The following is a 25,998-nucleotide window of genomic DNA, read 5'->3' as shown; positions in this document are numbered from 1 at the left end:
CGGTATCGAGTAAGAGTATGTATTAGTTATCTCCCTGCTTGTATTCGGATTTTATTTGTGGAAAATGTCATATGCCAATTGCATACCGAGAATTTTTAGTAGCTAGTGTAAGGTCATGTCCCTCTTCTGATTCGAAGTGTTCAATGTTATCTCGGTTACGGCCGAGGTCAGTTCAGGAGTCTCATGAGAAAATCTATGGTCAGGGTTCAGTAGGGTGGTTATTCACCATCGTCAGGATTCGGTGAAGTTCGGTCTTTGTGCTAGTAATAGCTTTTGGAAGCATCAAGAGTAGCAATCTATTGCTAAAGAGGTTGCTCGGAGCATCGGCTAATTGGACTTTAAGGTTGAGAGGGACATCATGTTAAGCTTTTGGGGTCATTAGTATTGGGATTTCAGAAAGCATTCATCTAGTCTTCAGTAATTGTGCGATCTTTAGAATGGGCTAGTAATGGATTGCTAGAAAGGTTAGGCGTTGGTGGTCAGCGTGTCTATCGTTTAAGGAAGGAAGGAATGGGAATCCTCCAACGCTTGCGTGCTGGGAAGACTTAGTCGAATCTAAGTGGGGGAGAAACAATCATGTTACGGGAGCAGCAGAGGTTTTGAAACAGGGATAACTTTCGCATTCAGATTAGGAAGAAAGGTGGCCCAAGCGGCTGTGTGGCGTAAGGATAGTGTAAGTTGGGAGTTCGGAAAGCTTTCCAACATTGAGGTCGTGTTCTCGTGACGATTGATAGCAGGTCTCAAGAAATCAGGAAGGGGATTTCAATCAGGACATGAGTTCAGCTTGGGATAGTAGATCGTGCATGTATGCTCGATTATGGGTATGTTCGGATTAGTAGTCAGCGAAAGACCATGGTCAGCGGTTGAGTAGTGGAAAGTGTTGTAAGATTGCGGTTTAGCCGTAGCATCTACTAGCAGTCAGTCAGTGTGGAAGGTGTTGTCAGACTACGGGATAGTCGTAGCATTCACCAGTGGTCAGATAGTATGAGAAGTGTGGTAAGACTGCGGGGGTCGCCCGTAGCATTAGTTGGCAGATAGTGTAGAAGTGTTGTAAGACTATGGGGTGACCTGTAGCGTTCACTAGATGGCAGATAGAGTAGGAACTTTGTAAGACTACGGGGTGGCCCGTAGCATTCGTATATTGGTATAGTAAGACTGCGGGGTGGCCCGTAGCATGCATTAGTGGTCAGATAGTATGGGGGCGTAAGACTGCGGGGTGGCCCGTAGCATTCGTCGGTCCCTATTCGGCAGTGAGAATGTATTAGAGGAGTGATCCACTTGTGGATTCCATCAGATGGTTTAGACCAGGGCAGGACAGCCCACGCGGATGTGGGTAGGTCACAGTGTGATCGGATTCGGGAAGCGGTAGGTCGTTGGAGACCAGGAGTGATGTAATGCTACAACAGTTCTAGTAGCATTCATATCTTGTAGTAGGTTCGGTGGAAACGGGTAGTTGGACGGTGTAATCGGGAGGATCAACATGAATAATGGAGCCATGAGTGGCAAAGTGGATAGAGTAGTTTTCAATAGCAGAAGTTGCTTCGGAAGTCGCTGGAAGCAACTGAGAAAGTATTCTTTAGTTCAGTAACCAGTGAGAGTCCGGTATTCCAGATAATAACAAATCAGAAGGGACCAGGGTGGTCTCGGTTCATCCGAAAAGCGGATAAGAGACAGCAGGATCTTCGGCAGGAAGTGATAAGAAAACTCTGGAGTAGAGTAGCTAGTTGATTCGGGAGATGCAAAGTCGTTCACAGCAAGATTAAATAATCTCAGAGGGAATGATTTGACTCTGTTGTGCAGCTCTCGTATGAGTCTAACCGTTGCAGAGATGAATCTTTTAATTGAAGGATTATCTGACCCATTCGCTGGGAGGGGTGTTCGGCACCGGAATATAGTAGGAGGAAGCACTCAATAGGTAACAGTGAAGGGACCAGCACTGGGAGTGGCTGGAGATTTAGTTGCAGCGAAGGGTTTGTTACCTATGGAAAGTTACCTTGGGAAGGCCAGCAACTGCGCAGGGTGAAGGGGTGAACCCCTTGGATATCCAGCGTCAGTACCCGGGGAGTACCGGAAGGATTGCCGATTAAGTAAGAGCGATGTACTCAAGGTTATGGTGATTGGACTGTTCACAGGATGACACCTTCGAGGATTAGCATTTCGCTCAGGAGGGCAGGGCGGAAGGCCAATAGAAGCGGTCCTTCGAGGATTAGACCGAGCAGGCAAGGTATGCATCGTATAGGAATGTTGTGAGAGGTTGTAGGGTAGTTGGCCATAATGGACTTCGAGGACGAAGTCTAGTTTAAGTGGGGGAGAGTTGTAACACCCCGAATTCAGAAGACCTAGCAAAGAAAGGAAAACCTCAAGTCAAGAAGTCTACTGGCCGAGTCCAGAGGGATGACTCGACGAGTAGGAGTGAGTTTTTATGACGCGGGTTAAGTGACCTACTCGGCGAGTAGGAGGAGCAACTCGGCGAGTTGTTCTGGGTTTGGGAAACCCTAAATTTGGGCTTTTGTCCTCTATTTAAGCATCTTTTTCTCCATCTTTCAGCCCCATTCTCAGCCCCCACTGTCCAAACCCTAATCCACGAAACCCTAGTGCCTTCCATGAGCTTGTGAGCCATTTATGAGTATTTTTGAGTGCTTTGAAGCTAGAAGAAGAAGAAGGAGTTTGAAGGTTCAAGGAGAAGTTTGTAGATCCAGCAACACCATCTCATTTCCATCATTATCTGGTAATCAAGTCTTCATCTTGGCTTATAGTTTCTTAGATCTATTTATGTCCCTTTCATGAGAGTTTTGGTCCATGGAGCTTTATCTATGGGACAAGGACGTCCCAAGCAAGATCCTTTCAGATCTGGAATCCCTAAGGGTGGTTAAGGCATAAAGGTGCAAGCTTTATGCCATTAGAAAACCCCCATGCAAGCTTTAAGGAGTTGTTATGGCATTTTGAGCCAAATACCCCATGCATTAACGTCAAGTTTGTAACTTTACGTGTATTATGAACCCTAGGAGGCCAGATCTACGTTTTGGATGTGTTAAACCCGACTGAAATCAACTGTATGGACATAGACCTTGGGGGACTCGCCGAGTTGTTCTTGGGACTCGACGATTCGGGGTATGGTTCCCCAACCCTTTTCTGCTTGGATCGAACTAGTTGAGTTTAGAAGAGGACTCAACAAGATACATGTGAAAATGGATCCGGAAATCATTGAACTCGTCGAGTCAAGGCAAGTCCCAACTGCATGAAGACGTACTCGATGAGTTCATAAGGAACTCGGCGAGTCCAGGGCTAAATGTGTCTTCTTGCATGAAGAAGGACTCGACGAGTTCAAGGATGAACTCGACGAGTCAGATGAAGAAGGTCTCGAATTTGCATGAAGGAGAACTCGGTGAGTGCGTGCAATACTCGGCGAGTTGGTGGGTCAACTCGACGAGTTGAGTCAACCAGACGTTGACTTTGACCCAGAGTTGACTTTAACCAAGGTTGTCCTAGTTGACTTATGAAGGTATTTGGATAAGAGTATGTGAGGGGTGGAATGGTCTTCTACCCCAGTGAGGACTTACTATTAAGTTATAAGAATCCCGGACCTTAATTAAGTTGTATGATGATCGGTAGCTCGGGGAGTCGAGAGACCAACAGTTCAGGGATCGGCCAGCTAGCAGCGAGGGGTTTATTCACGGGATTTAGCAGTCAGCTAGTGAGGTGAGTCTCCTCACTGTTTGTATGGGTCTACGGCCACAATGTCGGCCCATTTAGTTTATGTATGGTAGGAAGACACGGGGGTTAGCCCTAGGCATTATGCAGGAAAGACCAGGAGGAGGCTCCTGACACTCAGTATGGTATTATGTATGATAGGAAGACCCGAGGATTAGCCCTAGGCACTATGTATGAAAGACCAGGAGGTGGCTCCTGGCACACAATATGCTATTATGTATGAAAGGAAGACCTGGGGATTAGCCCTAGGCAATATGCATGAAAGACTAGAAGGTGGATCCTAGCACACTGTATGCTCATTAGCTAAGTTGAGTAGTATGTATGCTAGTTATCTTTGTGATACTTGCATGGAAGACCAGGAGGCGTCTCTTGGCACTTGTTTGTAAGACCCAGGGGTGGCCCCTGGCTTGGCAAGAAATACCACGTGGCGGCCCGTGGCATAACAGCAAGACTATGTGCGGCACATAACACCTTATTTGATATATGATTGATATGTCTGGCTACAGTATGTATGACATGTATGGCCCAATTGATATGTATGGTATATGGTATTTGGGGAACTCACTAAGCTTCGTGCTTACGGTTTACAGTTTTGGTTTCAGGTATCTTCAGTTTATAAGAAAAGGAGCTCGGGACGATCGGAGCACATTTACCCATTTTATTCCGCATTATGTGATCTTTGGGATTAGACTCTGCTATTTATTTTAAATGAAATGTTTTCAGTGTTTGGGACAAAGTTATTAAGTGTTTTCTTATATTAAAAATGAAATTTTTGGCCTTGAATTTTGGGATGTTACAATATTACCACCTTGTTACCCAATTAACTAGCAAGATGGTATGGAATATTGTACAAAACCGCCGGTGCAATAATAGACCACAAAAAGAACAAGTTTAAACTTGTAACTTTGTCTTCGTGCTTCTTATGGTTGATGGAAAAGGTAACCAATTGATGAAGGAGTCGATGAATCGGTGACCAGATATGGATCTCTTGCGAGACACCCGAATGGAATGCCCCGTTCGCAATGGTAGTCCAAAAATCATAACCACTCACCCCCTGTAAATATTCTCGAGCAGCTGACCTCAAAAAGATATCAAAAACTGGAGATCTTGTTTCATTCTCGTCAAAAATACCCATCCTCCATGAAAATTCCGCTAAACTGCATTCCCGATATTCGCACCAAGGCGAAAAACTAAAGCTCGTGCAAATTATGGATCCACCGTGGCGTCCTCGAATGATACCGACCCGAAAAACTCAACATATAATTCTTTAAAAACAGGCTCGCTAATAGCAAATACATTCTTCCACACATTATAAGTGAAAGAAACATGTCCCCAGTAAATGTCTTCGTTAAATATGGTGCCATCCTTTCCGTGAGTCCGAGTTCTCCTAATTCGACCCAATCAAATCGAGGAGAAATAGCGAATTCTCTGTTATATAACCATCCCATCTTGTTTTTGAAGTTTGTCACCACACTTTGAGGCATGTTGACCGGAAGTTGGTACAATGGGTGAAGGTCAAAAACATTCCCGAAAAATTGCTCATTTGTTCTCCTTGAGGCCATTTTCTGCAAAATAGACAAGAAACAAACCCAAAGGAAACAACAAAGATCAAACAATCAGCAGAAAAATCACAGAATTCAGTTTGAACCGAGCTCATGTCGTGAGCTCGAAATCCATGTCGTCAGCCGTCAACGCAGATGTAGTCGGTCCATAATCAAGCATCACAAATCCAAAAATTTTCCAAGGGTTTTGTATAACAACATTCTAATGTTCGAAAATCACACATGCAATAGCTATTTCACTAAAAATCGACTTCGATTTCGGTATTTTCCATTATGAACAAACCCTAGCCTAAAATGCATAAAATTAGCAACATTAAGAAGATTAGAGAGTGAGATCTTACCGAAATTGAAGACAAACACTAAATCGAGAGAAGTTTGAGGAAAAACGGCTGAAAATCTTAGCCAAAATCGAGTGTAGGGACCGAAACCTTGCTGTGCGTTCGTGCGTGAGTGGTAATAGTTTAAAGTAATAGTCAAATGTTTGAAGTCAGGTATATAATGGTTCCCCCATGTTTTTTATAGCTCACATCGTGAGGGGTAAACCTCACGTAGTGAGTTTTAAAATGAGTGAATTTGCCGGGCTAAATTAATTTACCACGTCGTGGGGCTTAATCCAACGTCGTGGTGTCAATGTTTTTATTTTGACCAAAAATTTCATTTTTCTAAAACATTCAACCACTCTATAATTTTAACCCCACACTTGATTTTTTTCCTGTTTCCAAAAATTAAGATGACTTTGATGGTGATTTATCCTAAAACTTAATAGAAATGCAAAAATTAAAAATGCAAAAACTAAAAGAAAAAAGAAAAGAAAAACGCAAACCGAGCTCGGGTTGCCTTCCGAGAAGCGCTTCTTTTGATGGAGTCATGAACTGGACTCCGTTTGCTGCCCTACGTTGTATTGCTTGGAGATACGATCACCATTGGCACCTTCTATTCCCTCCATCTTTTCTTGTACGCTTGCACCCTTCTTAGATATGCTTCCTTAGAATTTTCCTTTTTCACTTTAGAATCTCCGTCCTCGAGCTTTAGTTTCACCCCTTTATTCTTCACAACATGTTCAGGTCCTCAGTTTTCTTTTTGTAGCTCCTTAGCTTCGACATCATCTTTATCCAAAGTTGGCTTGCTCACGTCTTGTGTAATTTCTTCTTCTTCATCACTTGACCCCAAACTTTCTTCACTTATTAGAGACATTGGAGTTTTATAAGCAAAGACCTGAAAAACCATTGGAATTGATGGTCTAGGCTTAGTACGCTTGACTTGTTCTATTATTTGAATTTCTTCTTCCATCAAGTTCTCCAACTCCTCAAGCTCGTTTTCTTCATCCATAAAAATACTTCATTTTGAGCACAGTCTGTCTTGAATCCGTCTTCCACTCCAAAAGTCATTTCATCATCTCCCACTCGTAAGGTAAGCTTTGACTTGCGAATATCCACCAAGGCTCTTGTGGTATTGAGTAAAGGGCGTCCAAGGATAATTGGGACATCTTTATCCACCTTCATATCTAACACTACAAAATCTATTGGAAAAATAAATTTCCCAATTTTTACCAATATGTCCTCAACTATGCCTCGAGGATGAGTCGCTGAACGGTAGGCCATATGAATCGTCATTATAGTGGCCTTCAATTCTGTAAGGTTGAACTTTTGATAAAATGAATAGGGCATCAAATTTATACTTGCTCCAAAATCGGCTAAAGCATATGTCTTCATGCTATTTCCGAATTCAAATGGAAGTGTAAGGCGTCCAGGATCTCCCATCTTCCTTGGTATGTCCTCCATAATGACCATAGAACTCTACTCACTAAGTACTTCCTTGGAGGTCTTTTCCAGTTGTTGGCTAGTGTCAAGTAGGTCTTGCAAAAACGTTGCATATTCTAGAACTTTTGCCAAAGATTCAATAAAAGGAGTATTGATAGGAATACCCTTTACTTGCTTCATTAATTTGATATGCTCTTGCTCTAACGGGTGAACTCTAGCTCGAGAAGGAAATGGTAAAGGAGTTTGATAAACTTGAGCACCAGAAAAAAAATTTGGCCCAGACTGGGCCCACATTGTGAGGAATGAATCCTCACGTCGTGAGGTCGGTAATTCAGCAAAATTATTTTCTTCGACTTTCATTCGTTTTGGCTGTGATTTGGGCTAGTTTGTATGTTCTTCCAAGGCCTCTAAGAACTCGGAAATAGTGTCTTCTTTAGTATTGATGGCCATGAAATGTGGTTGCGGTTTAATATCGAGATTTTTGGGAGGTAACCGCTCGTTAACCATTGTAGTTAATTGCCCGAGTTGAGCTTCAATATTCTTGATGGATGCTTGATGATTTCTCATGGTAGCATCAGCTGCATCGTGGCGTTTTTCAGAAGCTTCCATAAATCTATGAAGCATGGACTCCAAGTCTTCTTTTTTCTCGGGTTGAGGTTGTTCCTTTTTATAAAGGTTCCGACCTGTTTGCCTATACTTCTCTTCTTTTTGCTTTTTATACTCATAACAAGGTAACCATTCATTCTTCGACTTCCTCCAATCTTCATCGTAGCGGTCTCCACTTGAGTAGTAAACTTGAGCCTTCCTATTCCCGTTCTCGTCCAAATGGCAATCTTTCGTCAAATGTGGACCATTGAAATTTTCACAACCCACACATATCGTGTGTATGGATTGGTCAATCTTGGTGATTCTTATATCCATGCTACTTAACATTTCCAATACCGCCACCATATCTTCCGAAGCACCATTCCTGATCCCCCTAGCTCCATCATTACGATGGTTGTGATATTCTCGTGAATACTTTGAAAATTCTTTGATTAATTATTTAATTTCAGAGGAATTCTTCTTAGTTAAAGGTCCTTGAGAATCAAGGAGTTGCCTCGTCGTGACGTTCACCCCATCGTAGAAGATTGAGATTTCTTGTTGCTCGTTTAGATCATTTTGGGGACAATTTCTTATTAACCCTTTGTATCGCTCCCAACCCTCGTATAAAGACTCCCCAACTTGTTGCTCAAAGTTAGATAAGGCCTTTTTGAGTTTAGAAACTTTAGATGGTGGGCAAAATTGTTGGAGGAATTCTTCACGCATCTGTGCCCAAGTGGTGATTGAATCTGGTGAAAGTGACTTTAACCAATATTTAGCTGCTTCTTTAAAAGTAACCGGAAGCATTCGTAACAAGACAGTCTCTCGAGGAACATTAGGAATGTTGAAACATTCGGCTATGTCATTGATTTCATTGAGGTGCTTGTAGGCATCTTCATGGTCTTTTCCAGAAAATGGAATATCCTTTAGTGCGGTAAGGATATGTCCCTTAAGCTCAAAGGTAGCAGTAGCAGGAATTGCGGGTTGCACACGTCCTGGACCGGTGTCCTCTCATATTCTTTTCTTGTAGGCCTCCATCGTCATGTCAAAAATGTCCGTCATGATGCTTTTTGGCTCGCTTTCGGGTTCACTACTTTTGTCGGTTTCTGAGTCGGGCTCGTAACTGGTTTCCTTTTTGGTAGGAGTCTTCTCAAAGAATTCGATTTTTCTCTCTTCTTTCGGAATTATGCTTGATCCTCCTATGTTCTTGTCTTTCTTTTTATTAAAAGCTGACTCGGGATCTTCAAGTGGTGGTGTCAATGGTGTGTTCGATACACGACTCATATACTACTGCAACAAAAACAAAAATAAAAACGTAAAAATAAACTAAAACTAATTAAAAATTCCTAATGAACGATTACCACGACATGGTAATGATACAACCTCGTGGTGAAGCAGATAAACTAAACATGTAACACTCTAAATTTTCAATTTTAATTCTCAAAATATTACTCATAAATCCAAGTCATCACACAAATTGTAAGTTATTATCAAAACAACATCAAAGTATCCCAAAATGCTCAAATCTCTATAAGCCGACGGATGTGTACAATCAAGCCTTCGCCTTCCCGAAATCTATAGAAGTACCTGAAACACATATCACAAAACACTGTAAGCACGAAGCTTAGTGAGTTCCCCAAAATACCATGCACAAATAACTAGCCTCTCATGGCTATATCTCGATAAGGACCCTCCGGTCATGTGTCTCAGTGAAGACCCTCCGGTCTCAAAGCTCGGGTCGGACCCTCCAGTCCGATATCTCAGTGAAGACCCTCCGGTCTCACAACTCGGTTTGGACCCTCCGGTCCTAACTCAATAAAGCACATAAATAATATACAACATAAATCACAAAGACAAAATGCAAGATAACACATAACTCAGTATAAGCACATAAGACCCTTCATTCAGTAACTCAAATAAGACCCTACGGTCAATAACTCAAATAAGACCCTCCGGTCACACAGTATTACCATTCAGGTAAGTATAGTGAGAAGACTCACCTCGCAGAGTAAAGCAATATATCCCACACTCAAACTGTTGATCTAGACTCCGCCCCTCCACAGCCTCCAAAATCCACAGCTTGACCAAAACCCTAAAGTCCACGTAAGTCAACAGTCAAAACTGGCCCAACTCGTCGAGTGCAACTCATTTATTCGTCGAGTTCCTCAGAACCCAATAAATCACGAAAACCCGATTCAACGCGTTGAGCTGCTAACCAACTCGTTGATTCCATGCAGAGTCCAGAAGATCTGGGAAAAGCCCTAGCCACTCGTCGAGTTGTCCCACCAACTTGTCGAGTTCACCCTGAGTCCAAAAACGGGAAAACCCAACTCAACTCGTCAAGTTGGATGCCCAACTTGTCGAGTTCTTCATCCATTACTCATTAATCTCATTCCAGTCGATTCCAATGCCCCAAACTCCAGATCTGACCTCCTAGGATGAAGTTACCACGTAAAGTTGCTAACTTTACGATCATGTAAGGCCTCACAAGGCCAAAACACCCAAAACTAAGCTCAAGAAGGGGTTTAGGACTTGAAGACGGGTCAAAGCTTCATGAAGCTTAAGGCTTTAGTCCTAAAGGGCCTAGTAGTGTCCAGATCTGAAACCAAGTCCTTGTGACAAGCTCAAACCCGAGAGTGACTCCATAATGTACCAAAATGGTCATAAACACTCCCAATAGAAGATCTAAGTAACAAGAAGTCAAGGTATTAACTTTATACCTCAGATTGATCGTCAATACACAGTAGATGATGGATCTACAGCCCTCTCCTTGATCCAAGCTTCTCAATCTTCAAGTCTCCTTCCAAAGCTCCTTAAAAGTCACATTTTAAGCTCTCAAACACATACAAGAAGGTGCAAGCTTGATCTAGGGTTTTCTCTGGTTGTAGTGACGATGAGGGAGGCTACCGTGGGTTGTAGCTTCTTTAAATAGGGTGCAAAACCCCGGAAATTAGGGTTTTCACCAAACAGCCTCAACTCCTCGAGTTGGCCCCTCCAACTCGTCGAGTAGGCTTCATAATCTGCGCGTCCTGATCAACTCCTACACGACGAGTTGGGGCCAACCAACTCATCGAGTAGGCCCTTCAACTTGCACTAAATCCTCAAGTTCCACATCCAGGAATCGGGGTGTAACAAAACAGTAAGCAAAAACAAAAAATGTGAAAGAACTGAGTTCACGTCGTGAGCTTTAAGAGCTCACGTCGTGAGTTCAGTAATTCAGAAAAAAAATCTAATGCTAAAAATTAACCTTTTGCAGGTTTAACCCCACAAAAATGATCGATTAACCTAAAGAAATTAAATTAAAAACTAAAATAGTCGTTCCCGGCAACGGAACCAAAAACTTGATATTGGTACAGACTATACCTATCTAGTTTTAAATTTATATCCTAACTACTTATCTACTATTGCACCTATATGCAGTGTACCTAGTCGGATTATAGTATAGTAAAGTAAGTTGGGGTCGAACTCAGGGAACGGATTTAATTAACTAAGATAATTACTAAAAATTAACCTAGAACAAGAAAAAGTTAAAGAGGGTTTTTATCTGATTTTTCAAGTTCAGACAAACTTACACACTTAACTAATGATTTTAATCAATATTCTAAAAACACTTTCATTTAGTTCGAATCCACTTTTCCTCTATGGTTAGTTACTAATTATAAATTATTAAAGTTGGTTACCAGTTATTATGTAATTAGCAATTCCAGTCCAAATTTACTAATATTTTCACCAATTCATGATCTACCTTTTATGGTCATAAACAAGCATAACACATAATTAGTTAATAATTATACATGGGCTATGTAAGATTTATCTAAACAAACACAATTATGGTCACAATTTATGTTCTCCAGCACAGTTAAAATTGTTACTTTTATTACTAATCTAAGATTTGGTCAATCCTAGCTCTAGTAATTTAGTGGTCATTAAATCACTAGGTAATCAAGTTCATACAATTTAATGGTCACTAAACTACACTTAACTTGACTTAAAGCAACAAAGATCACAACTTTAACATGATAGGTAATGAAAATCAAGCAAAAGCACAAAACCAACTATTAAAATCCATAAATTAATAAACTAAACCATAGAGTAAAAGTATCATCTAGCTAAACGAAAGCAACTAAGTTCAGATACTCTTGGATGAAAACGAAAACATAAGTTCAACATGATTAAAGTAAATCAAAACGATGTGATGTTGTGTTCTTTAATCTCTTAATCTCCAAGCAAATTCTCCTTCAAATGAATGTTTTGTGCACTTTTCTAAACTCTAAATCGGATATCTCAGAATACATGTACTCCCAAAAGCCTCCTTAAATCGTAAGAGTGAAGGAATATTTATAGTTTTGGAAAAGACGTTGCTCACGCCGTGAGAATTGGTGTCTCACGTCATGAGCTCAGTAGTTATCCGTATTGGGCGTGGATTCTGACTTCCCGCATGCTAATCTTATAGAATACCCTCCTCACGTCGTGAGGTTGATTGCCACGTCGTGAGTTGGGTTTTTCGCTGGATTTTCTTCTTTTAATCTTCAATCCTCCAAATTCCAATGCTTGTCAATTCCGATCCATATTCTTCAAGAGTGTTCCATTTGGCTGCAAAATACAATTTAATTCAATAAGTACCAAATATCTTTGCAATTAACCAAAATATTACTTAAAATGTATTAAGATATTGCCTAAAAATATGTATAAATATGGCAATATCACATTCCTAGCAGATTTTGAAATGTAATAGATTTTCGACAAAAGCATCTAATAATGGGTTCATTTTATAATTATTTGTGCTTCTTTTGCCATCACAATCGTTTGATTATGCTGACATTTGTTAGCTAATAGACAATTTTTTTATAAATATTATAATCAGACATAAAGCAACATCCTGTGCAAGAGCAACATCCTTTCTTTCTCATTGGTGTAGCTAATATTGATTTTGTTCCTTTTTAATATTTTCTGATGGATAGGGTTCTTATATGATGCTGTTGTGAATTAAGTTTCTTATTGCTGCGATAGACTATTAGTTTTTAAAATCCATATATGACCATGAAGGAACATGTAAATCTCAACTTAAATGGCTAAACACATACATGTTATCCCTTTAAGGTGAAAGTCTAAACATAGAAGGTCAAATAAATGGTTAAATATGGGAACTTTATTTGACCCACAACAACACCAAATTGCAGCTTTATTGGTTTATGTATTAGAAAGTAACACCAAATTGCAACTTTATTGGTTTATGTATTAGAAAGTGTGGTGATGTTTTCTTGGCATAACCAAGAACATCTCAATCAAGATTAGCATTTACTTTTCAATCTATAATCTTTTAATTTAACAAATAACCAACTAAAAAATAGTTACAATATGCTGTTGTTTGTTAAAAAAATGTAGTATTCGTTGACTATTGTGTCAATATATATGTACTAAAATAGCAATGTACTTTGGTCATACTATTAATAGGGGAAATAGAGAAAAAATAAGGGATAAATACAACAATTACCAATCATCTTTTCGTTTATTTAATCTTATTATTGGAATATACTTTTGTTTATTCTTAGTATAGCATTGTATTTTCATTTAAATTTTATTACATCACTGTATATTGAAAAGTCTATCAATCTTGACCATGATTTTTGTTACTTTTATTTTAACACTAATATCATATTTTCTATCGATTATTGTTAGGTGCATTTCATGTACCCATTTTGTAGCTTTATTTCATAAAAGTACATTGCATATAGGCTTAAACTCACGCATTTTGCATGTTTTTCGGGATTTTTCATGAGGCAATTTCATTCAAATACTTTTGTGATATTTCAGGGACTTTTGGAGGTAGGATATTGATGGAGGAGGTAAATAAAAGTTGCGGACAAAATTCAGGACTTGCGGAGCACCGAGGAGCAAGATATCATAGAAATGAAGATTTTGGCTTTACAAAGATTTACACGGCCGTGTAAATGCAAGCCTTGCGTTTACGCGGGCCGTGTAAACGTAGATTTCTGCACAGTATATTTTTGCGTTTACGCGGGCCGTGTAAATGACAGTGTTAATTTACGCTGGCCGTGTAAACGTAAATGCGGGTTTTAAAGCAGTTTTTCACCATTTTTAAAGGGGGGAACCGACTTTTTACTTTGGGGGGTCGACTTTTGGAGTAGAGAAGGCGATTTTCTTGAGGATTTTGAAGTTGATTAACACTTGGGAACATTTGATTTCATTTTGTAAGAACTTTAATTTCATTTTCTAGATTTGTGATCTTGTTCTAGTCATGAGTGGCTAGAACCCTAGTTTCTCCAACTTTATGTCTTGACTTCTAGTTGTGATTTCAATCATATGACTTGATGTTTTCTTTTAATTTTCTATCTAGTGAATTTGATTTTGTTTCAATCGAATGTTTGATTCTAATTGTGATTCTTATTGGCCATTTGAATTAGGGTTAGATCATTCAAGTTATCTAATTGCAAAATCCGTAATTGTTTTGTAAATTGGACTAGGTAACAAGCACTAAACTGATTTCTATTGAATGAATTTAGTGTAAATCTTATTCACACATTCTTATGCTCCCGAGCTTATGAGGAGTATTGAGTGTTGTTGGGAACATTCACATAAAGTTTAATGCAATCTTTCAACCTAATTCTAAGAGTTTGTTTAGATTAGATTGGTAAGGTTAGGATTAATCAAAGAGCTTGTTTTGGTTAATTATTGTGGTGAATGGGAAGTGTTAGAGCTTGTTAACACTTTCAAGTACCAACTTAGATAGAATTAAACAAATATTTTGTCATCCATGGAATCACATTGCTAATTTGTCTTGCATAGAGTTGGAGTACTTACAAATCTTGAACTTATTTCACTTAATCAATCATTTACTTATTGCTTTATTCTATAGTTTAAATCATTGCTTATAAATTCCCCCCATTCTGTGACCATTTTTGTACCTTACGCAAAAAGGTATAAACACTTGTCCCGTGTCTCTGTGGATCGACCCTATTTACTTTGTACTACGTTTTTAGTGCATAGTAGTAGTGTTTAAGGAGTCATTTGTACCCTTTATTTGTTGGGTTTGACACCCCCTAACAAATTGGCGCCGTTGCCGGGGATACGGTGTTACTAATTGTTTATGCCAGGCATTTTGTGAGCAGGTGCTTTCAAAAAAAAAAAAGAAAAAAGAAAAAAAAAGTCAGGTAGAAGATAAGTTTTCAATTGAAGGAAGTGGCGAGAAGGTTAATGTATTGTAAAGGCCTACCTACTTAGAACAAAGCACATTCAGGGGCCAAGTCGAGCCAACGACTTAAAACAAGGGCAGCTAACCGGGAGGCAACCCGGGGTTATTTGTTTCCTTTCTTTTAAAACTTTTTAGTCTTTGGTAAATTTCAATTTTTTTTAATGTCCCAAATGGTTTTAAACTTATTTTTTATGCCTAGAAAATGAATCTCCGGCTCCAAAAGTACTTCACGGATAGCTTGGGGAGGATGAAGAGGAGGTTCACACCACAATTGTGAGGCACCAAGAAAGATTTGGTAAATTCTTTCCATATCTTTAATCGTTCATATTTTACTTAAAATTCAATTGGTGTGCATTTGTGAATGTTTTAGACCCATTCCCAAATCAGCTACCATCCTCCACCATCCGACTCTTAATAGGCCGACTATGCCTCTCTCCAAGCATCGAGGACGATGCTATATTTTAAGCTTGGGGAGGGGCATCCATCCATGCATAAATTCCGTTGCATGTAGGTTGCATTAATTTTGTACATATTGCATTAATTTTTATTTTCTTGTTCATTTTTCTGCATAGAAAATTTTTCAAAAACCAAAAAGATTTTCTTTCTATTCTAATTTTTATTATTTTCTTTGCATTTTGTTTGCATCCAAATTTTTGCATTGCATTCTTTGAAAAAAAAACAATTGATCCAATCTCAAGCAACCGAATCTTTTCGAAACAGTTGAGCTGGTAAATGAGTCATGCGCCTTGAGATTAGACTTGCTCTTTTTATTGAAAATCTAAAAGCAAGTTAATCGCACACGAACACACCTCCCGAAGCTACTTGTGCAAAACAGAAAGTGAGAAGATTGTGAACATTTGAGCATAACAGCAGGTATGAGTCGATTCTTTGGGACATATGACTGGTCTTATGAGTAGTAAGTGCTCAATTGAACTTAAAATGCCAAATAAAAAAAAAGAATGCAAAATTTCAATATCCCGAGCCTTCCAGCGCTCTAAAAAGTCCTTTCTACTCATTCCCTTTTATATACCCTGCTTGGGGACATAGCTTTCAACTATACTTACGGGTCTTTGCATGTTAACCTTTAGTCCCCTGAAAAATGTCTTAGAAGTCCTCACGGTAATAGACCGTGAGATGTCCCACAATAGAAAAGTCAAGGACGAAAATATAAAGAAATTGGCCAAATAAATTAATTAATTAATAAGAGTGTTATGTGTTAACTTAGTTATTTGTATTTGTGTTACTTTAAAAAAAAAAAAAAAAAAAAAAAAAAAAAAAAAAAAACTATTATTAAGTTAATCTGTGACCTTTGGGATTCGAACAAGTAAACTCTGAGGGGTGTTTTACATCTAATCGCCTAAAGCTAAATTGTTTGGGACTGATTGAGTTGAAAATTCGTTACATGGGTTTCATAGAAAGTCATGAACTTAATAATAGCAAATAAAGCTAATCTGTGGCCTTTGAGGTTCGGGCAAGTAAACCCGAGGGATCTCTTTAAATCTAGCACACTAAGGTCATTTGATTTGGATGTGTTGGTTGGAAGCCCGTTACACGGATTTCAAAGAAAGCCATGAGCTTTATTTGTAAAAAATATAATTAAGAAGTTTGTATATAATTGTGTTTATAGTTTAATTGAATATTGTGTTTAGGAAAAATATTTGGCTGTCAAAAGATTCCCTTGGACTTGGATTTGAACTTATGACATTGGACTGAATGTTAATTACTTTGACTGGTGTAAGTGGTTTGAAGTTTGTAACTAATCTGGATAAATATTAGGGAATTTTTAGAAAAGATTTTTTAGAAAAAGATTGTTGTTGATCAACAAATAGCTGGAATCGGGCATTGTTATATTTTATGAAACAAAGATGGTTGAACATGTTTTGTCACATATAATTTCACGAGAGTAAGACCATAATTTGTTCCAAGAATTGACTTGATGATATTGAAAGGGAATTAGTGTTGTGATCTTTGATTCTGTTGAGTTATATTAGGGAGTGGCCAAAGTCTTATTTCTATTATCATATAATATTTTGAGACTAAAGCCAAGTTGACTCAAGGCATGACAGGTACATTCTCAACTATGGTACAAAACAGGGTTAATTGGGTTGGATATATTTTTTCATGTTTGTTTTGATTTCTTGCCTCAAGTTTCAAAAAAAAAAAGTTTAACTTTGATTTTCTTTTCTTCTCTTTTATTTTATTTTCTCCGGATTAAATTTTCTTGTTCTTTCTTGAGGACAAGAAAGGTTTAAGCTTGGGGAGATTTGTTAGGTGCATTTCATGTACCCATTTTGTAGCTTTATTTCATAAAAGTACATTGCATATAGGCTTAAACTCATGCATTTTGCATGTTTTTCGGGATTTTTCATGAGGCAATTTCATTCAAATACTTTTGTGATATTTCAGGGACTTTTGGAGGTAGGATATTGATGGAGGAGGTAAATAAAAGTTGCGGACAAAATTTCAAGACTTGCGGAGCACCGAGGAGCAAGATATCAAAGAAATGAAGATTTTGGCTTTACAGAGATTTACACGGCCGTGTAAATGCAAGCCTTGCGTTTACGCGGGCCGTGTAAACGTAGATTTCTGCACAGTATATTTTTGCGTTTACGCGGGCCGTGTAAATGACAGTGTTAATTTACGCTGGCCGTGTAAACGTAAATGCGGGCTTTAAAGCAGTTTTTCACCATTTTTAAAGGGGGGAACCGACTTTTTACTTTGGGGGTCGACTTTTGGAGTAGAGAAGGCGATTTTCTTGAGGATTTTGAAGTTGATTAACACTTGGGAACATTTGATTTCATTTTGTAAGAACTTTAATTTCATTTTCTAGATTTGTGATCTTGTTCTAGTCATGAGTGGCTAGAACCCTAGATTCTCCAACTTTATGTCTTGACTTCTAGTTGTGATTTCAATCATATGACTTGATGTTTTCTTTCAATTTTCTATCTAGTGAATTTGATTTTGTTTCAATCGAATGTTTGATTCTAATTGTGATTCTTATTGGCCATTTGAATTAGGGTTAGATCATTCAAGTTATCTAATTGCAAAATCCGTAATTGTTTTGTAAATTGGACTAGGTAACAAGCACTAAACTGATTTCTATTGAATGAATTTAGTGTAAATCTTATTCACACATTCTTATGCTCCCGAGCTTATGAGGAGTATTGAGTGTTGTTGGGAACATTCACATAAAGTTTAATGCAATCTTTCAACCTAATTCTAAGAATTTGTTTAGATTAGATTGGTAAGGTTAGGATTAATCAAAGAGCTTGTTTTGGTTAATTATTGTGGTGAATGGGAAGTGTTAGAGCTTGTTAACACTTTCAAGTACCAACTTAGATAGAATTAAACAAATATCTTGTCATCCATGGAATCACATTGCTAATTTATCTTGCATAGAGTTGGAGTACTTACAAATCTTGAACTTATTTCACTTAATCAATCATTTACTTATTGCTTTATTCTATAGTTTAAATCATTGCTTATAAATTCCCCCCATTCTGTGACCATTTTTGTACCTTACGCAAAAAGGTATAAAACACTTGTCCCGTGTCTCTGTGGATCGACCCTATTTACCTTGTACTACGTTTTTAGTGCATTGTAGTAGTGTTTAAGGAGTCATTTGTACCCTTTATTTGTTGGGTTTGACACCCCCTTACAATTATGATTGAGTAAAGGATATGACTTCCATATAATTAGACAAAAATAGTTAAACAACGTGAAACAAAACAAAATTTTCAAGCTCAATTTCCTATATAAACCAAAATGTTGTATGATAACAGAACATTGAAGCTCTACATTTCTATCGAAATCTTACAAATTTGCATTTAAAAGACCATATTTAGTTCCAAAGTCACTTTTTCAAAAAAGAAGAGATGTTTAATTTGAGGTTTTAAGGGGGCAAATTTATAACTCTTGAGGATCATCAAACATGAAAACATATTAATTTTGTTATCTTAAATTATGAACCCGTGTATTTTTGTTATTTTAAGTTGTTAACCCGTGTATCACGTTGTTAACGCATCAAAAAATTTAAATAAATTAATGATTTGCAAATCAATGATTAATGATTATTATTTTTATAGCATATATAATATTTTTACTTTATAGTCTGTGGTTTCTACGGGTTATAACCTAGTTCCTAATAGTTTCCTTTTAATTTTTCAATTCCAAATATAATTACATACCATATATTTAATATTATATTATATTAAAAACATTTATTACTATTATTGGTTCGGTTCGGTTTTTAGTGGTTCAGTTTTGGATGAAATCCATAACCGAACCGTAAGTATTTGGTTAATCAAAAATAGAAACCGAACCACCTTTTTTAGTAATGGTTCGGTTAAAATGGTTTGGTCATTTCGGTTAATTTGGTTTTCGTTCGGTTTTTCGGTTAATATGCTCACCCGTAGGACTGGTACAACTTTAGGTGCATATGATACAGCTCATTGAATCCTACCGAAGGTTAGTTTATCTATTACGATTGTAGAGGTGAGTTTTTGGACCAAAATGGACTGGCTCTTGGACCAAACCGGTTTTGGAGAAATTGGTGGATCTTGGACCGGACCGATTAAGGTCGGTCCAAGTCCGGATTTTCTGGTTCTTGTACCCGTTGGACCGGTACAACTTTAGATGCACATAGTTCAATTTGTTGAAGCCTATTAAAAATTAGTTTATCTATTACGATTTTAGGGTGAGTATTTGGACCGAACCAGACCAAACCAGTTTATAGAAATTAGTGGACCTTGGACCGGACCTGTTGAGACCAATCTAGGTTCGGTTCAGGTCTAATTCCCGATCTAATCTGGTCTAGAGTTCCAAATGCCCACCCTTATGTGCAACCCAATAAAATACCTAGACTTACCTAAAAATAAATCAAAAATAGGGAAATACGGGCAAAAATAGACATTTTATGCATGGTAAATGATTTAAGGGACAAAGCGTGCAATTTTTAACAATATAACGGATGATCTGAGTTAATTTTTGAAAATATGGACTAAACGTGCAATTTGACACTTGAAAAAAAAGGACGAACCATGCTATTTACTCTAAATTTTTATATATATGACAACCCATTAAATTACATAGTAATTAGAAGTGGTAATGACAATGACAAGGCATAATCGTTGAGTCATAAAGGTATCACACTTAGTTGTAATACCTAAGAGTTTATCACTTGAGGATTTTATTTTATTTTTATTGTTTAAGTTGTAGTTAAGATAATATTAAATGTTATAATTTGATCTTAGTAAATACCGGAACCATTTTGGTTATGTACTATCTTTTGAAAATTGGGTGTTACAACTGATTTATATGATCTTGGCAATGTGATTCTTGATTTCTTTCAAATTCCTTGATCATATTTGTTATGATCTATATTTGATTGTGTTTTTATACAACACATGGCTATGATGTTTCCAATTGACACCTCATTGTTGGTGTCCAATTGTCCTAGTCAACATTACTCTATATGTTTAAGAAGAATGCTAACAGAGAAGAAGACATACATGCATCTTATGATGATATCAGAACAAGAATGACAAAAAGGAAAAAAAGAAGGCCAATCGAAATTAACTATCAATCTATATTTTGTAGTTAAAGAAAAATGAATAATAACGAATTACAATATATGACATAATAGAAGGTCAAAAATAAAAGTATGATATACGTTTTAATAGAGGTATCATATATGTTTGACATGTTAAACAAAGTACAAAATTGATCAAATGTGAATCAGATAACTTATATTCTTGGTTTCGTACTTTTCAAAATGATGGTTTTTTGTTTGATGCATGTTTGATATGTTATGAATACATATAAGTCGTTTAAAATAATAATAAAATTTTGTATGATTTTAGTTTATTAACTTTTAAAAGTGTGTAACGTATTATTATTATATTTATCTTTATAAATCTTATAAAAAAGACCATTCAAATGAATATAATTGAAGATATGTCAAATACTTACACCACATTTATTTGAAACCTCAAAAACTTTTCAACTTTCAACCAATTTAATTACGTACAACCATTCAAGAGTTTTTTTAACTTATGTCATATAGTTACTAAGTATTCAAATTAATGTAATATAATTTATGCATTTTGGATATTCAATAGGCTTTAACTAATAGCATGCATATCGTGCATCTCTTGGCCGTTATGACATTTTGCAACGTGAGAATAGGCCAATTAAATCATTTTTCTCCCCCCCCCCACCCCTTCTATCTCTCTCTACATCTTAACATGTTATAACATAGGAACACCATTTCCTATATGGTGTTAAGGTTGAGGTGATATGTGAAGTGGTGTTATAGCATTGACCTATACCTGATGCTCTAAATGAATTTTCATGTTCTAAAAATTAATAACATTTACCAATGACTATTTAGTTTCCCAGAAAATTACTAAACTAGATTAAAACACTAATTACTTACTCATTTTTAGCCAAAAATTAGCAATTATCCCAAAATAGCCACCAAAACAATAAACAATTAGGGTCGCCTACTCTTTCGCTCTAAAACCTACAGTTTCAGTTTAAGCATAATTTTTTTTTTATTTTTGAAATCAAGACCGTAGGTTTTTAGAAACCTACTATATTCCTTGATGGCCTACGGTTTCCCAAACCATAGGTATATAAACAAATACGGTTTCGTATGAAGCTTACAGTTTCATATTTTTTCGTTTTTCTTTAAAAAAAACTCTATGTATAAAACCTAGTAATAATCAACAGTACGATAAAATCACAACAAAAATCAACACATACCTGAGTGTTCTTTGAAGGCTCAATTGAGAGAAAAGAGTAGGAAAAACCAAGGAAAAAGTAGGAGAAATGACATAACCTGAAAAATATATTTTTATATATTATGGGCCGATGGGCCCTAAAAGAGTAGACGGGCCACGAAAGAGTAGCCCACTACCCCAAAAGGGTAGCCAATTTACTTTTTTTTTCATTGACCGTAGTTAAATGGCTGCTGACCGTAGACGATCCTAATCGTCTATGGTTTCAGTGGCTACTTTGGGATAAATGATATTTTTTGGCTAAATATGGATAAGTAATTAACGTTTTTTGCTAGTTTAGTAATTTTCTCTTAATTTCCTCATGTTGTACCAATATTGGTAGTATATAAGTAAGGTTTTCTCAAAAAGACATTTATCTGTTTGAAGGGTTTATTAATTCAAAGAAGAAGAAATGATAAAATAAATTTTGTCGCATCAATGATTATTGCAATTGAATTTTCTTTCTTGCGATAATAGTGTTTGAGATGACAGGTAATACAAAAAAACTAATAACCTCAATTGTCAGGAAAAAAAGTGAGAATTTGATAATTTTCTCAATCGATCAAACATTTCCATATATTCTTTTTTTATGATTTATGAGTCTTCAATATGTTATTTAATACAAGTGTAATAATAGATGTTTTAGTGTTTTTATGTAAGTGAAAGGTATAGTATTTTTTCATAATTTTTGTAATTCATTTTATATTGAGATCAATATATGTTTGAGTTAATCGTTATATATATATATATATATATATATATATATATATATATATATATATATATATATATATATATATATATATATATATATATATATATATTGGTAGTTCATTATCAACAACTCTAAAAAGAAAACTTTGACAATGCATGTATTAATGGAACTATGGTTGCGTTGTCGTATTTTTACTACAAAAAATCATTATATTGTTTTAGTTATAATCTCAAAGTGTAAAACTAAAAATATTAAACCAAATCAACTTCATAAACTTTGATGTATATTATTTCACAACCGCTCTCATTATTTTACATACTTGTAACGTCCTAATTCAGTTATTAATTCTAGAAATGAGTTTATTAATTAATGCGAAAAATTATATAATTCAGGATAAAAAATTTTAAAGAACTATATGGGTGAATAGAACGAATAAAAGACATTAGATAAACTTTAAGTGATTAAATAAAAAATTAAATAACATAAAATAAAATATCATCCAAAGACTATAATGAAAGATATTAATGAAATAGGGGTGGGAAGTGTCAAAGGTTAAAACTGTCAAATTGAAAAGAATATTGTTTTGAGGGTAGAAAGTGTTAGTATGGGATAATTGGGGGCTAAAAATGAAAATTTGTTTAAATCACCATGGGTCTTCGCAGGGGCATAGCTACATACACCCAAGGTGGGTCCTAGGACCTACCCAAATTTTAATATTTTCTAAAAATTATATACAATTTTTTTAGGACCTACCTAGTTTTCAATGAGAGAACCATATTGTTTTTAGTTCTAGATTCACCATTAGATCGATGGTATCTTGTTTTGGGCTTATCCTTAGAGGTCGACTTCACCTTTGAGTTTGTATATCAGCCTTAGTCCAACCCTAATCGTCCATTGTTGAGTTCGTAACTTATTTTGGCGGCTAAAGAAGAAGATGAGATCGGAGGTGAAACTCAGAGGAGGGATGTAGGAGGAGAATCATTAGGAGGGAAGGGGGTGTCGGGTAGAGTGTTGCATCAGCCATCGTTACTCCCACTAGGTAACAACTCGCCTTCGTTTTCATTTTCTCTTTTCTTTTTTTCACTGAGGAGCACCACCATCACCATGGTTGGCATCCCAGGCTGTCGACATGCCTTTTTAGGCCACCACATACCACTGAAAGGTGGTTGTGGATCGGTGTGTGTGTAAGGTATTCATGTATTTATTCATAAAATGGTAGCTTTTGTAACGTCTCAAAAATCACAATAAATTTAAACTTTTTAAAACAACCCATTTACTGAAAATAAGTGTTTACATAATCATTGTTTTCAAAACATTATTCAAAACAAAGTCTCCCAAGATCCAATCAATCATAAAACCAAGGATGTGTACGGTCATGCCTTCTCCTTGCCACGGTCCTCTGAAGTACCTGAAACAAAACTAAAACTGTAAGTCAACGCTTAGTGAGTTCCCCCAAAGTACCACCACGTAAACATAACAAACAAGCATGCAAACATGAACATCCATCCTGACTGGACCGTCTCGCAGGGCCTACAGCCTATCTGGACCGCTCCACAAGCAGTCGGCCTGACTGGACCGCCTCGCAGGGCCTACAGCCTATCCGAACTGCTCTACGGGCCGCCGACCTGACTGGACCGCCTCTTAGGGACTACAGCCTATCCGGTCGTCCCCGGGTGTCTTGGCCTACAACACAAAGCAGGACCGCCTCAACCCAAACCAACATGTCGACATATGCAGCAAACAAACATGAACACAAAGCTAGCAAATATAGATAATCATACGGATGTAACAGATCATAACAACATACATCATACGGTAACCTAGATATCAATCTAATGGGTCGGCCTTGGTGCCTTTGACCCGCAAGTACAGTGAGGAAAACTCACCTCACAGTCTGACGAATATCTGATCAATACTCTGCTCCCAAATATCGGCTCAACCCAAATCCTAAATGTCAAAACATTTCCATTCTAAATTAATAACATTTCCCCCACAATTACCCTTGGTCAAAACTGGTCAAAGTCAACAAGTCATCACAGTCGAGTCAACTCAGCTGAGTTGACTCAGGCTTTGTATGCGGGGCGTACTCCGGAGGTACGTGGGGCGTACAAGTATGTCTGAGGCATCGGGGCTAGATCTACGTATGCGCAACGTACCCTGCGGTATGCCCCGCGTACGCAGCAACCCTCATCTTAGCCTATTAAGCACTTATTTCTTCGACTTAACACGTCCAATTGCAGATCCAAGGCTAATATACCATCATGAGTCATAAAGTTTCCAACTTTATGACTTTTCATGTCCATTAAGTGCTTAAAACACAAAATCTCAACATTTTAATGCATTAAGACCTTCTATAGCATGCATGGGTAAAACTAACCATCAAGACCACATTTTTGTGACTTAAGACCCCCCCCCCCATAAGGTCTGAAAGGACGACTTATTTGGTCAAGAACATTCCATGCTCAAGAATCACCATATTTGGGACCAAAAAGTTCCCTAAAGGAAGAAATGGCTAGATCTACAAGATAGAGTGATCAAGTTGTGAAATTTTTACCTCCAAGATGTTGCTAGTAAGTGAGGAATCCCAGATCAGTTGCTTCCAAGTTTCAAGGTTCTTGCACCTTCTCCTTCTTCAAGAACACCAAAAAGCCACACAAGTTTGATAGAGGGTCAAAATCTCATATGAGGGCTGATGAGAGAATGATAAGTGAGGCTATAATGGTTTTTATATATGGACCAAACCCTAAAAATTAGGGTTTGGAGTTTCTCCTCATACGCCCAGCATACTATGGTCCGCCCTAGTATGCTCGACGTACGCAACGTACGCCCAACGCACTACTCCAATGCCTAAATTACCAAAATGCCACTATGGGCCATTTTGTACTCTTTATTATACTCAGGGACCAAAATGTAATATTTAATCATACATAGGGTTACAACTGAAAATACATCAACATCAGGATGTTACAGCTTTTATGTGAGTGTGTGTGATTTTTTGACACCACCACCATGAACCACCGCCAATATCCCCTGCCACCGATGTGTGGCTCCACCTGCCAGTACATGCCACCATGGATGGGTGGCTATAGGTTCCTTTGCTTGTTGGGTGTTTGAGCCAAAGACTTAAGAAAATATGAACATATCATTTTCTTTCATACCTTTTATAGCAACATACTTTGTTTTGGTGATGGTTTGACCACCGGTGTCCACCATAACACAACCATTAAACCAGTAACAGGTGATGGTACTATGAAAGACTCAATTTTCTAGTTATGATGCCATAAAGAGCTTAAAGGGCTAAGGTGTAAGCTTAACCCTAACATATGAAAAAGTTGATGTTTCATGGCTAATCCCTAGTTTTATGTCTTCATAAAGTCATGCATTGAGTCCTTTGGGTAAAGTTAATTAATTCATATTGATAACCTCATAAGTAGCCAATTATTGTGTCTAAAGTGCTATGAATAAATCTTTATCATTAAGTCCTTAATGGTACATCAAAATTTACTTAAAAGCTATTGTGATCAATTTTCCCAAATCTATCCTCTAAATAATAAAAACCATGCAATTCAATTAGAATACCTAAAAATCATTAAACTTATTTTTATGGAAAGGTTATTGTGTCTAGTTTCTCCAAACTTGGAATCACTTTACCTAATTCTAACTCCTTTAGGGGTAT

General features: G+C 37.2%; 1 non-coding gene across 1 annotated transcript; it reads left to right on the top strand.

Annotated features, from left to right (window-relative positions):
- Positions 1 to 8,186: 8,186 nt before the first annotated feature.
- On the top strand, positions 8,187 to 8,293 carry LOC145141679 (small nucleolar RNA R71). Its single transcript, XR_013722873.1, has one exon. It is a non-coding gene; the product is annotated as a small nucleolar RNA R71 (small nucleolar RNA).
- Positions 8,294 to 25,998: the final 17,705 nt, after the last annotated feature.

Source organism: Lactuca virosa, chromosome 9 (assembly GCF_052849685.1).
Source record: "Lactuca virosa cultivar CGN04683 chromosome 9, Lactuca_virosa_CGN04683_v6, whole genome shotgun sequence".
Lineage (NCBI taxonomy): Eukaryota > Viridiplantae > Streptophyta > Magnoliopsida > Asterales > Asteraceae > Lactuca > Lactuca virosa.
This window is presented reverse-complemented; position numbering and strand designations above follow the sequence as displayed.